Here is a 13,469-nt window from a genome sequence, read left to right as displayed (position 1 = left end):
GCAGCCCTGCCCTTCTCTGCCCCCTCACTTGCCCTGAACTTCAAGTGGGGAGTCGTGAATGGGGCGCCCACTACCTGGATCAGGTAACTGAGGTCCTGGAGAATGTCTGCAGTGCACAAGGTCTCACGGCCGTCTATAATACTTTGACAGAGAGCTGGTTTCTCCATCTCTCTCTCTCTCTCTCTTTGCCCTGGGAAGGTTCTTTGTGGTCTGGTCAGCTCTGAAGGCTTTGGCTTGGAGTCCCCACACCACGAAGGGATTCCAGGCCCAACCAACATCATGGAGGAGGGGCTGGCCCTGCGAGTCACTATCTGTAGGCATTTGCGTCACTCCAGCTGGGGCGGCATGTGGCAGGGTTGGGTATCACCTGAGCCTCCTTCCCGGCCCTCAGCCTGACTCAGGCGAGTCACAAACACCTGAGCATGAGGTTGTCCTCTGGGCTTCCTCTCCCAGGAGATATGCACTTTACAAGGAAAGCCACAGGGGAGGAGACTGGAAGTATGCCTCCTTCACGGTGTGATTAACGCTCACATGTGGATGATGGCTCAGAACACCCTTCACGGTGACATCTTCCTCAAGGCCCTGTGGATACTTGGCTACTCCTTGTACTTGTTCCTTCTGGTCTGTTCTGGCAGCAGCAGGGGCTGGCCTGGGTCTTCAGTAGGCAGTGTGGGGTATCTGAGACCTCTATGTGACCTCCGTCCTTGGATCTTCCCAGGCACCCAAGGGTGGGTGGGCTCGTCCGCCTGGGGTCCTGTCACCATCCCTGTTTCTCCTGCTGTGGCAAGAGGTAAGGGAGCTCCCATACCTGGGACTCCTGAACCTGGAGAAAAGGGGCTCGAGGGATATGTTCCCGTTTCCCCATCTGCACACCACTGGGGGCAGGTGCCCTGCTCACTTAAGAGGTCACCTTGATGAAGAAGCTACCGCTGCCCCAGAGTCGTTGCACGACTCAGGATCCCAGGCGTCCTGTTTGGATTGGCCCTGGCAGTCATGCGTGGGGAGGATGGCGAAGGGTTACCCCCATCCCTCCGTTCTCCAAGCCCGTGTTCTTCTAAAATAGAAATCCAGCACACCTGCATGGAAAAGATGAATTCCCTCCATGCTGTTGGCTTGGTGGCCTGTGGCTATGTGCAAACTAGGCCCACACAGCAGCTCCAGTAATAGCCACCACTGGTTGTGCTCATGGATCTGGGAGTTGACTGGACCCAGCTATGCGGTTCTCTCTCGGAGCCTTCTGCGGACTCAGCCAGGTGGTGGCAGAGCAGGGGTCATCTTGAAGACTTCCTTACTCCCATGGCTGGTGCCGAGGCTGCAAAGACAGACAGGTGGGGCTGGAACAGCCAGGACTCTGTGGGCATCTCTCGCTTTCTCTGTGGGGCTCCATGTGGCCGTTCCACGCGGCAGCTTCCGAGAGCTGGACTTTCTTCATGGTAGCTGAAGGCTCCCGAAGCTGTAAGACACATCCACGTCTCTCCACTTGACATAGACTCAACCTTTTTCCTGACAGTCACCTTGATGTTGATTGATGCATAGAGGGCTCTCACTCCTCCCTGCTCCGACCGCATTGCAATGTATCTCTTCTGTTAGCTTGACAATGACAACAAAGGGCATCCTGTCCAAATCACATCACTTTCATTGCCAAGTTTCTTCCCAGACCACAGACTGGTGCGGAGACATCTGAGCCTGAAGACATGCGTGCACGCCTTCACACACACACACACACACACACACACACACCAGACTTTAGTCTGGCTGGTCTCCCACAATTTTCCCCTTGCTACCAACTCTCTGACTTCCTTTGGAGGAGATCTTTTTTCTTCTACGGCTTCTGTCTTTGTGGATCAATATGTCCAGATGCCTGAGCCCCACTGTGTAAGCCAGGGGTCTGTAAATATTTTTTAAAGGGCCAGTCAATAAATATTTTAGGTTTCGGGGGCCGAGAGGCAAAATCGAGACTATGATGTAAGTAGTTATGTAATCATTTAAAATGTAACCACTAAGAAATGTGAAAGCCGTTTTCAGCGTACGGGATCTGAAAACAAGAACCTGGTTGGGATTTGGCTCTGGACTCACAGTTTATGAACTCCTGGTATAAACTGATGGGGTCCCCGAGGCACCTTCTACTAGAATCTTCCTCAGAGGCCTGTGTAGATGGAAGCGGGGAATAGTTTTGCCTGTGCCTTCAGCTTGACCAAGAACCAGATGTTCTCTAGCAGGATGTGATACCAGGACAGGAAACAAAAAGCCACAGGAATTCATTCATTCTTTCCTATAGCTGTGCCTGATAAGCTGTGCTACCAGTTCCTGCTCCCGAAGCCTGTCTGGATTGGTGTTCCTGCCTGTTACAAGCTCATTTTCCATTCCTCCTTCCCAGCCTTTCCACCCTCCTCTCCGCCCCACCCCCCCATCCTACCAACAAATGCCTTTATCCTTCTGTTAGGGTAATCGGAGTTGGTTTCTGCTGCTGGTACCCAAAGCTCGCTCACTCACATATACACTAGTTGTCTTACTTTGTCCAGCCGCAATGGAATATTCTAAGCATGCAGTCTGGATGCAGGAACTCAGAAAAGCCTAGGATGTTGGACCCCACGATCCTCGGCCCTGGGATGGTTGCTATGATCCCAGGCTCTGAGACTCTACCCAGTTTGACTTTGGAGTTTCTAAGTCCCCAGGTCCTCTCTCCTGTGGACCCCAGGAGACTCACCCTTCTTGGGGTGGGGTGGCTTAGCTGTGGGGAGGGATGGCTGGCACCAGCCCTGCCCAAGTCCATATCTCTCTCAGGGCCCCTTCATAAATTAATCCTGCAGCAATTATAGGTTTTGGTTTAGGTCATTCCAAAAAGAAGAGCTTGCATTTGTCAGGTTGTTTCTCCAGAAGCTGCAGTGGTGGCTGGCAGAGACCCAATTCAAATTAGCTTAGAGAAGAGGAGAACCATCGGCTCATGTAACCGAGGAAGTCATGGGTGTGACTGGGAAATACGAGAGCCATCCTCTTTCTCTCGGTCATTTTTCTCTGTTCCTGTGCATGGCAGGCTCATGGTCCCTCACCTGCAGTCTTCCTTCTCCATGTGGCCTGAGACATGACGGCCAGATAATTTCAGACTCACACCCCCAGAACTTTATGGTCAGAGGAAAAGAGTTTCTCCATTCTAGCACCAGAATGGAAAAACCGAGGAAGGATTCTGATCGCTCCCGCGTGGTTCTGGGCCCGCCCCGAGACCAGTCATGACAGATTGGAAAGTAGGGCTGTTGTCAACTTCCATGGAACCATGTAGCAAAATCTGGCTGTGGTAGAGTGCAGTTGTTCGCCCCGCAATTGCCTCTCTCTGTTCACACCTCTTGCGACGTGACATTGAAGTTCTCTTCATCAGGAGGCGGAGTCTGTTTTCCCATGCCCTGAATCGGGGCTGCCCTTGTGACTTGTTTGGACAAAAGGAATGAGGTAGAAGTAATATTGTCCCCATTCTGAGCTTTAAGAAGTCTTGTGTACTTCCTGTTCATCTCACATGATCTGCCACTGCCACTTGAACAAGCCCAGGCTAGCCCGATGGGCCATGAGACACACATGGCCCAGTTACCCCATCACCCCAGTTGACTGCAAGCCAACTACCAGACATGCGAGCGAGGCCATCCTCAACCAACCTGCTCGCTGACTGCAGATACACGAGCAAGCCAACTGAGATTAGAACCCGGCCAAGATCAGCAGAACTGCTCCTCAACCCACAGGCTCATGGGAAAAATAAGTAGTTGTTTTAGGCTATGAATAATAAAGAGCTGTTTGTTATGCAGCAGAGGTTAACTGATACAGTGACTGAGGGTCCATCAAACCCATGGGTACTGACACAACCCTGCCTTCCAGTCCACATGACTGGTCCAGGGAGTGGGCACAGAGCCCAGCTGACCAAGCAGAATCCTTCCCTAGGATTCTCTCTTAGGCTGAGTTTGTTCAGATCTTTGCCTTCTCTCTGAACTCCTTCCTGCTACCTTGGCAGTTAGGTATAACCATGCGATTGAGTACCGATCAGTAGAATGTGGGACTGGCCCGCAAACTCACTCCCTATGGGACCCCCCTGTCCTTTCCCATCTGCCAGCCTAATTCAGAGAGCTCCAAGACTGAAAGAGGACAGAATTCCAAGAGGAGAAGAGCCTAAGTTCTTGAGTGACCACACAGATGGCTCCCAACCAGAAATACCCACACCGAGCTATGACGTGGGCGTTATATTAAGCCACTAATTGTGTGGTGTTTATCTATTACAGCAGCATAGCTCAGCTCACATATCAGAAAGGGGCAGAAAGAGGAACAGAATGATTCCCCAAAATAAGCTGGTACTGTGCCCAGAAGGGAGGGGTGTTTGCTGTAAGGCAGGACATTAAACGTCCTTTCCAAGGAGCCAGGAACCACCTCGAATGTCAGGCTACAAAACCAACCTAAAGAGAGATGCTGGGGTGTTTCCAAGGGCAGTGTGTGCAGGTTTATGTGTTAGTTGTCTCGCCAGTTCTGGCTGGTCTTTCCTGCCTTGTGGGGACGACACTGGGCCGGGAGAAAGGACCACTGTTCAGACCTCAGAGCCTCTCAAGCCCACGAAAGCTGAGACCTTATCTTTGCCGGACACGGATTCTCATTGTAACAGGTGTCTGTTTAGTTAAAAGCTAGAAATCTCCCTTTGGTCTAGTGGCAGGGGTCAGAAGACTTAACTTTTGATATCAGACAATTCATAAGAAGGTACAAGGAATTCATGCAGTCTGGAGGGGAGGGATTAAGTTCCAGGCAAAGATGGGGCCTAACAACAGACAGCCTTTATAGGCAGGAAGAATTCAGAGAGGAGGCCAGGCTTCCAGCCCAACTGGGGCCACAGGCGGCCACCCCGCAGCCTTTTCATCTCAGGCCAAATTCTTGAGCAAAGGAGGTAATGTGATGGGTCACTGGCCAGCTAATCCTTTGGGTTGTGTGTCTATCTTGGTCTAGCTGGCTGAGAGAGAGGGGGGTTTTGTCGTGTGGGCCAAACATGGCCACCCTTCAGTCGCAGCCAGGGAAAGAGGGGAAGGGTAGGCAAAAGTCTAGCGTGACGTTCAGAGACAGGGGACGGTCATCGGCAGAGATATGGAAGGGAGAAACAAGGTGGTATGCAATGATGGCTAAGGAGAGAGTGAAGTTCAGGGCTGCGATGGTGGGAGACGGGACCAGTCTTGAGATCTGCAGACCATGGGTACCTCTGAAGGGCTTGTAAGCAGGAATGGGTCTCTCCAGGAGATCTAGAGGTACAGAACATGGGGTTAAGCCTTGCCCTCTGGAGTCCCACAGCTCTGGGGTTGCATCTCAGTCCTGCCACTTAAACCAGCATATGGCCCCGGGTCAAGGTCAAGGACTAAGGGCCATTGAGTCAGATGCAGCCCACCTTGGGCTTTATTTGGACCACATGGCATCTTTGCATATTTTTGTTTGCTTGTTGACATTAAAAAAAATCTGCATTTCCAGAGTCTCTTGGAAAATTCAAAAATCAGCCAACAACTGGGTTGGCACCTTGACCTGGCAGCAAACACCTAGAGAAGCAGACGCCCCTTGGTCACCGCTGATGCTTGCTGGCTGTCCACAATCTCTACCTTCTCCCAACTGTCTGCCCGATACTGATTCCCCGGGCACATCGTGCCTCAGCAGCAACTTTCACTATTTCTTTCTTACAGTAGAGAAATAATTCTCTGTATCCATGTGTAGGCAGAGCAATGGCACCCAAAGATGTCCATGCTCTAATGCCTGCAATCTGTGAATATGTCACAGTACACGGCAAAGGGCAATTAAAGTTACAGATGTAATTAAGGTTGCTTATCACCTGACCTTGAGAAGGCGGAATGATCCCGGCTGGTCCTTAAATGTGGAATATGGGGCAGAAGAGTCAGTGTCAGAGGGACGAGAAGTGACAAAGACTTCACTGGCCGTGGAAGGAAGGGGCCATGAGCCAGGGAACATGGGCGGCCTCTGAAAACTGGAAAAGGCAAGAAAATGGATTCTTCCCTAGGGTCTCCCTAAGGAAGCCCTAGAGGCTTTTACCCTCGTGAGAACCATCTGGGACTTCTGGCCTTCAGGAATGGAATATAATACATTGGTGTTGTTTTAAGTCACTAAGTTTGGGGTGACTGTGTACAGAAACATTAGAAGACTACTACGCCATGTCTCATATCAAAATGAACATTAAGCCAGGAGGGTGCTGTCTTGGGGGAACAAGGGGAGAGAGCATATGTCTTAATGAAAGTGAGGAATATTTCCGTGTATTTGTACCTTACACCTGACCTTTCCCTGTCTGGTGCTATAGACATTAGGGTTTGGAACATCCTCTCCCAGTAAGTTACTTGTCTGTTCCTCACTTCTCTCTTCTATGAAATGGCGTGGCCTTGTGGTTGTGCTGCAGTGAAAAAACAGAATTAAACAACGCAATTAGTATAGTACCGGACAGGTAGCAAATGTTCAGTAAATGGCTGTACGATTAGCAGTAGTCATGTAAGGGTGGATGTACGAGGCAGAAAAGGTTAGTTTTTTGCTGCAGTAGGAAATGAACACTCGGGGCACCCGGGTGACTCAGTCAGTTAAGCGTCTGACTCTTGATTTTGGCTCAGGTCTTGATCTCACTGTTCATGAGATAGAGCCCCGGGTCGGGGTCTGCACTGACGGTGAGGAACCTGCTTGGGATTCTCTCTCCCTCCCTCTCTCTCTCTCTCTCTCCCTCTCTGCCCCTCCACGAGTGCGTTCTTTCTCTCAAAATAAATACATAATCTTATGAAAAAAAGAAATTAAAAAAAAATTAAAAAAAAGGAAAGTAACACTTAAATGTCACTAGCTTAATAAAGATTTTTTTTTTCTTTTTAACTCAAGCTACATTGCCACCATAGATCAGTGGGATGCTTGGCTCCCTCCAGAAACCATTCAGGGACTCAGGCTCATAGAGGCTCTGCCATCCTGCAAGCGTACTCTTTATAACACGTAGCCTCCTTGTCACATGGCAGGGACAGGCGTATTGGGGATCCTCTCAATGGTAACTAAATGCTGTGGCCTAGAGGCGACCCACACTATGTAGGCTCATAACCCATCTCCCAGAATTGTTCACATGGGCCCCGCCTATAAGGAATGGGGATGTGTAATCATTCCAGGTGCCTAGAAGCTTAGGGGAACCAAATTTGAGTGAGTGACAGAAGTCTGTATCACAATGGATCTGAAGAGAACAACACTGGGGGCAAAGAGACAGGGGAGAGAGTGGCGAATTGTCCAGGTGGGAACTGACAGTGGTCTTGAATGACAGTAACAGCATTAGGGATGGAAATAAGACGTCGGACTGGATAGATATTTAAGAAGGCAAGTCATTAGTGCTTTAAAACTTAGGAAGATACATGAATATAATATCTGAATGAGAAAATAAAAAAGAAAGAAATTGGAAATGTATAAATCAGTGGATGCAGGTGTCAGTTTTCATACATTAAAAAAAAAACCACCATCATGTTTTTTCTTCTAAAACTGAGTCACAAATTTTGCCTAGTGTAATCTTACCCAAATTTAGAAGTGGTCTTGATAGTCTCTTTAATAATAATAGACACAGTGGGGTCCTGCGAATGAGGTTTTAGTAACCTGCTGTCACTTTGAAATTATTTAAACTTGTCACTAGATTATGAGAAATGATAAAATACGGCAAATCTCAGTTGAAAAGCAGATAGGTAACATGTATATTTTTAAGATATTATTGATGCGTTTGCTTCCATTGAAGACAGGAAAGTAAAATGATAATAGATTCTGCTTGGGGTATAAATGAAATATTTAAGTTTAAAATAATGTAAGTTTTATGATACCTATTTGTCAGGTTTTCAATACTTTTCGACTACTTCAACGTTGTTGGAAAAATGAACTATTAAAAATTAATAAAAGCATGCACGAACTGGAAAAAAGCTTGGTTATTAAGGTCATAGGAGAGGTTGAGATGCACACAGAGAAATTGCAGACTAAGACAACTAAGACAAGGGGGCAAGACCAATATTTAGAGAATGCGAGAACAAAGAGCTGTTGCCTTGAATGGGGCTCTCCGGAAGCAGAGCCTGAGACCTGGATTCTTGTGAAGTTGATGGATTGTGGGCTGGCTCTTCTGAAACCACCTGTAAGAGGGGGATGAGGCAGGGAGAGGACCCTCTTGGCTTGATCCCAGAGCGAGGGCTTCAGAGCATGAGCACATCACAGAGTAGTCTCTCCTGAAGGAAGGGAGCTGGCATTCATTTCATACTCTGCGTTGGTCATTGTGGGCTGCCGGCTGCCCCCAAGAGGGTGCAACTTCCCAGATGACGCAGCTCCTGTCTCCTCAGGGCCATTCTCTAGAGAAAGGGTCAATACTCCCGCAGCTGGGGGAGGGGTGCCTGGGCCCAGCAGAGGGGATCTGGGTGGAGCGTTGGTGTTCGTACAGTCCTCCCCTTGCCCCGCTCAGATCCGCTTGCTTCTCACATTGAGTTTAATCTGTCTGCCTGTTGGCAGACACGGGGTGGTCATTGCTTTGCCATGTGCAGTGTGACCTGGAGAGTAGCAGCCCATTCTCCCAGGATGCCACCCCTTTGGTACCTCAGCTGCATCTTGAAGAGGCCATTCTACGCTCCATGAGATCGGCATGGTGCACCCTGTGGTAGGGCCAGTGGAACCTATCAGAATGTATCCACGGGCACACCGCCTTTCTGTAAGTAGGCTCTCTCGGTCTGTAGTGATGTTGTATGGGAGCCCGTGTCCGTGAGCTTTCAGACAGTGGTGGCGACCTAAGGCTCCATAAGAAAGAGAGGCAGACCCATTCTCAGACTAGGCATCGATCCTGGACAGAGTGGACCACTGCCTTTCTAAGGTGGAAGAGGTCCTAGGTGATAAACTTGCCACCGAGGGGCTAGCTGGTCTCCTCATGGGGTGTTCACATCTCAGAGGGTCGGCACGGTCTCTGTTGATGACAGGTTGGAATTCAGCCAGGGCAGCAGCTGGATCAGCCTTCGAGAGAGGACACCCAAGCTGGTGGGCTCACGTGTAACTTGATCTCTGTCTCCACGACACTCTGGTCCTGAGCCCAGATTGTGCCAGCCTAGATGGGGGGAGAGGGGTTAGAACAGAGACTGGCTGACGTCCGCTGGCCCAGTTGTCTCGCCTCCATGGTTGTCTGCCGTTACCTGCGGCGGATGCTCTCTGGTGCACGTAAAAATGTGTTACGTGGATCCTCACGCTTCTTGCCCGCTTCCATAGGCCTAACCTCCTGCCTCCTTCCCCGAGCTCCCTGTCCCTGGTAGTCCAATCTTGCTCTTTCCACACCCTTAACCAACTGGTTAAGCCACTTGCCACTGCCCAGGAGTATGTATCTGCCCCCCTTTTCAGGTCGCTTCTCTCTCCATGCAAAATAGATGGCCAGGTGTCCTGCCCAGGTCCCTGCCTAGTGGAAGGATTCCCTTCCGCCTCGGTCTTTCCATCTCGAGTGGGGCTCCACTTGTGGCTGTCACCCACACCCCAAGTTGTCTCATCTGTGAACCAAGTTCAGCAATTTTCCTTCTCTGCCAGCTGGTTATAATAGGCCCTCCAAGTGGCAATAGACATTTGGCACGGTTGGTACCACTGTCCCCGTCCCAAGTCTTGAGGTCTCACTCCTCCCCTGTGAGGGGCCTGATTTTGGCATAGGACGCCTGGCCAAAGCACGGAGTGCTTTCTGAACTTCTCGGACCCCTATGGTGAAGTCCTCACCTGATTTGCACTCCAGCTGCAGGAGATACGTGCTTCGATGCTTCCTTCCTTCAATGCTTTCCTCGGACTCTCACACTTTGTTTTAAATGGCCGAGTAAGACATCTGAGAATGCAATTTCCTTTCTTGAGTGAGTCGATGGCACTTAGCAATGGCCGCTCCATTCCATGGGCTTAATGCTTACTCTTTCCTCTTAACTCCCAAATGCCAGATTGCCCCAGATGGTGCAGCCCCCTTACCAGTTTTCTGCAGGTGGAAGTCATAGCGAATCATGGCTGTCCCGTGCCCGTGCTATCCCCAGGGATGGGGCACCGTTGCCGTCCGGTCAGTGACTATCTCTAGCATCCTGTCCTCAGAGGCTGGCTCCCAGGCCCGCTCCCAGCACCCGCTGCCTTAGGTCTGGTTGCCTAGGAGCAGAGCCCGAGACAGGCCTTCAGATTCTTGTGATTCATTGAGGGACGTCTCTCGGGAGAAACCTACAAGGGAGGTCGTGAGGCAGAAGAGGGAAGGGGACAGAGTCAAGCAAGCATATGACTTCAGGTAAAGTCTGGCCTGATCCACAAAGAAGACTCTGGAACACGAACCACACCGCAGCAAAGAGGCTGTGCTGTTAGCACTCAGTCTTTGCTGCGGGCTTCCTGGCAGGGGTGTGTGTGGGAGTGGGGGAGTGGGTAACCTCCCAGGCAAGGAGGTCCCGTCTGCTGAGGGCAATTCCCTGGTGAAGAGAAGTTGTGAACTGTAGGCAGTCAACGCCCTTAGCTGTGGAGGGATGGGTGCCAGATACAGAGCTGGCAGGAGCTACACAGCACCTAGTTACTACAGGAACCCATGAAGACAACAGAAAAGGCATGGTCAGAAGCACTCAAGGAGAACTGAAGACCCAACGCAGGGTGTTGTCATGGGATCCAAGAGAAGAGTCTCAAAGGAGGATGGCAACTATCAAATGCAGTCGTGAGGGCCGATCTCCAAGAGCAGCAGGGGCTCTAGCAACCAAGAGGTCACAGGTGAGCTTGCTAGAGAAGTTTCAGGGAACTTCCGAGATGTGTGCCGTAGGGCGTCGAGGATGATGAGTGAGCAAGGAAAGACGGTGAGCGTGGGCAGTTTCCTCGGCCCAGGAGTCCGCATGAGAAGGAATGGGGAGAGGTGGCCAGCAAAGGGTGGGATGCAGGCTGTTAGACCTCACAACCCTAGGGCCCAAAGCTCCACACTCGGGGAAGATACAGGAAGGTACAGGTACAGAAGGTACAGGGGCCAACTGATGAAGTCCCACCCAGAAGAGAAGGAGGTAGGGGTGTCAGGGGCTGGGGGAGGGGCTGGCCCTGACTGGAGGAAGGACGCCACATCCTCTGGGCCTGGACAGAAGAAGATAAGCCCGGGGGAGGGTGGAGGTAGGGTTGTGGGTGGGGGAGCAGGTGGAGGTTCTGGGTGATAGTTGGGTAATTTGCTTAGAGTGGGATGGGCGTGGTTGAGCAGGTGGCTGGAGCACAGGACGGGACAAGGGACGTGGGTGGACGGGGGCGGGGGAGGAGACCATGTTCTGAGGTCTCGGTGAGACTAGAGACACTGCTTTGTCCTGGCATCGACCTGTGGGACTGAGTGACTTTCCCCAAGAGCACCCTATGGCCTTATGCGGAGGGACAGTCATCGGATTCAGGGTGGGGCTTTGAGGGGTGGGTTTCAAAGAACAGAAACCCAAGATGACGCAGGAGCTGGAGGATGTGATGCGTGGCCCCACACCCGGGGGCTGCAACCTGCACGCAGCCCTGAGCCAGGCCCTCCTCGGGCTTTTCCCGTGGACTTCTTATTCTGGGCCAGTCCCCGGGGAATCTAGTGGGGCGGGGTGGGCCTCCACGCAGCCTGGCCAGGCCCCCCCCCAGGCCTGTGTTTAGCTGCACTACCGGTTTCAGGCTCTGCAGCTGGAATGCCTGGACGGTTTGCTTTTTATGTAAAGTTAGAGGAGCATACCGCCCTGCCTCTCCCTCCCCACCCCCTGCCCACTTCCTGCCTTCAAGGCCATGGCATTCAAACTTTTTGTTTTCAACCACAGCCCACAAGTAAGAATTAATTTCACATCATGATTCAGCGCACACACACACACACACACACACAAACTGCAACGCATGTTTCATGATCAATCTCCACCCTTGCTCTGTAACCCTACAAAGTGCTCTTGGTGTTCTACTTAGTCCTCATCTAAATGCTGGTCACAGCCCAACTGGGATTTCATGGGTCCCTCCACTTGTGGGGAAGCACTGCCCTAGAGTCGACAGGAGGCTGGGGTGGGCCCTTCTCACTCATGCTACCCACTGGGGTGTCTGCTCTCAGAGAAAATGCTCCCGGCCCTCGTGATGCTGGCAGAAGGCGGTCAGTGCCCACGGCTTAGCAGTGACCAGGATTCCATTTTGTTTTTTTAAGTTTACTTATTTATTTTGAGAGAGAGAGAGAGAATGCAAGCAGGGGAGGGGCAGAGAGAGAGGGACAGAGAGAATCCCAAGCAGGCTCTGCACTGTCAGCACAGAGCCCGATGCAGGGCTCGAACTCACGAATCGTGAGATCATGACCCAGGTGGACACTAAGTTGGACACTTAACCGACTGAGCCACCCTGGCGCCCCAACAGGATTCCATTTTTAAAATTGTTTTAAGGTTCATTCATTTTTCAGAGACAGAGCGTGAGCAGGGGAGGGGCAGAGAGAGACGGAGACAGAACCTGAAGCAGGCTCCAGGCTCTGAGCTGTCAGCACAGAGCCCGACGCGGGGCTTGGACTCACAGATGGTGAGATCGTGACCTGAGCTAAAGTCGGCGCCACCCAGGATTCCATTTTTAATGTAAGTTTTTCCTTCCCCCCTCCCCTTCCATCTCCCACTGAAAAGAGAAACTGGCCACCCTGGAGAAGCCCCAGAAGCACCCATATCCCCCCCTGCATATCCCCCCCCCACACACACACTTAAGGGACCTGCACACTCTCCTGACACACATTCCCACACACACTCCAGGGGATATATTTTGGGATGCCTGCTAGCCCCTACTTCTTTCTTTGAGGATAGTTAGGACAGTGGCCCAGGTAGGTAGTTCTAGAACCCCATGTAAAGCGCAGTCACAGAGAAGAGAAAACCCAAGGTCCCCTTACAGGGTCGGGGGCAGTGGTGCTGGGGAGTAGGGTGGCCAGAGGGAGACGGTGAGACAGCCAACGAGGAGCGTGGCTGAGTCAGTGGTCCAGCTCTTCATTCTGGCTGCTTTTGCACAGCACCCTCTGGAGCTTGGCACGAATAGGTTCCCGGTCTGTAAAGCCGGAAAATCCGCAAGGGGCTTGCTCTCAGAGCCCCGGCCAGCATCGCACACGTTTCCTGAGTCCCCAGCAGCCCGTACAGGGCCTGGCCCTGCTCAGGGTCCCCTCCCCACCTGGTTGTCCCACTGTCAGGAGCGGGGCCTGCCGCAGATCAGGGTCCTGCCGGAAGAAGGTTCTGGGCTCTGAACATGCTCACCTGGCCACTCCAGTGTCTCCTCCAGGGACACCGAGGTAGGGGCTCCTCCAGATCAACACCAAACCACCTGCCTGCTTGCCTGCTTGCTGTTTCTGTTTTGTTTTGGTTTTGCCAGGTGATCAGGCAGGGGTGGTGGTTTAGAAGCAGAAACAAACACCCAAACCGCTCCTTAAAGTTCACAAAATAGCTAATTCGCCAAACCTTCGTTTTTTGTCAATTTATTTAGAAAACAATTAACATGGGCAAATGAGATAC

The 13,469-nt window shown here is 51.5% G+C and overlaps 1 long non-coding RNA gene across 1 annotated transcript; it reads right to left on the bottom strand.

Annotated features, from left to right (window-relative positions):
* Window positions 1–7,883: 7,883 nt before the first annotated feature.
* On the bottom strand, window positions 7,884–13,300 carry LOC122202148. Its single transcript, XR_006194489.1, has 3 exons — window positions 13,215–13,300; window positions 9,733–10,206; window positions 7,884–9,085 (listed from the first exon to the last, which is right to left on the bottom strand). It is a non-coding gene; the product is annotated as an uncharacterized LOC122202148 (long non-coding RNA).
* Between the last annotated feature and the right edge of the window lie 169 nt (window positions 13,301–13,469).

This window comes from Panthera leo, chromosome D2 (genome assembly GCF_018350215.1).
Source record: "Panthera leo isolate Ple1 chromosome D2, P.leo_Ple1_pat1.1, whole genome shotgun sequence".
Classification (NCBI taxonomy): domain Eukaryota; kingdom Metazoa; phylum Chordata; class Mammalia; order Carnivora; family Felidae; genus Panthera; species Panthera leo.
The sequence above is the reverse complement of the archived record's forward strand: the minus strand, read 5'-3'. Positions and strand labels throughout refer to the sequence as shown.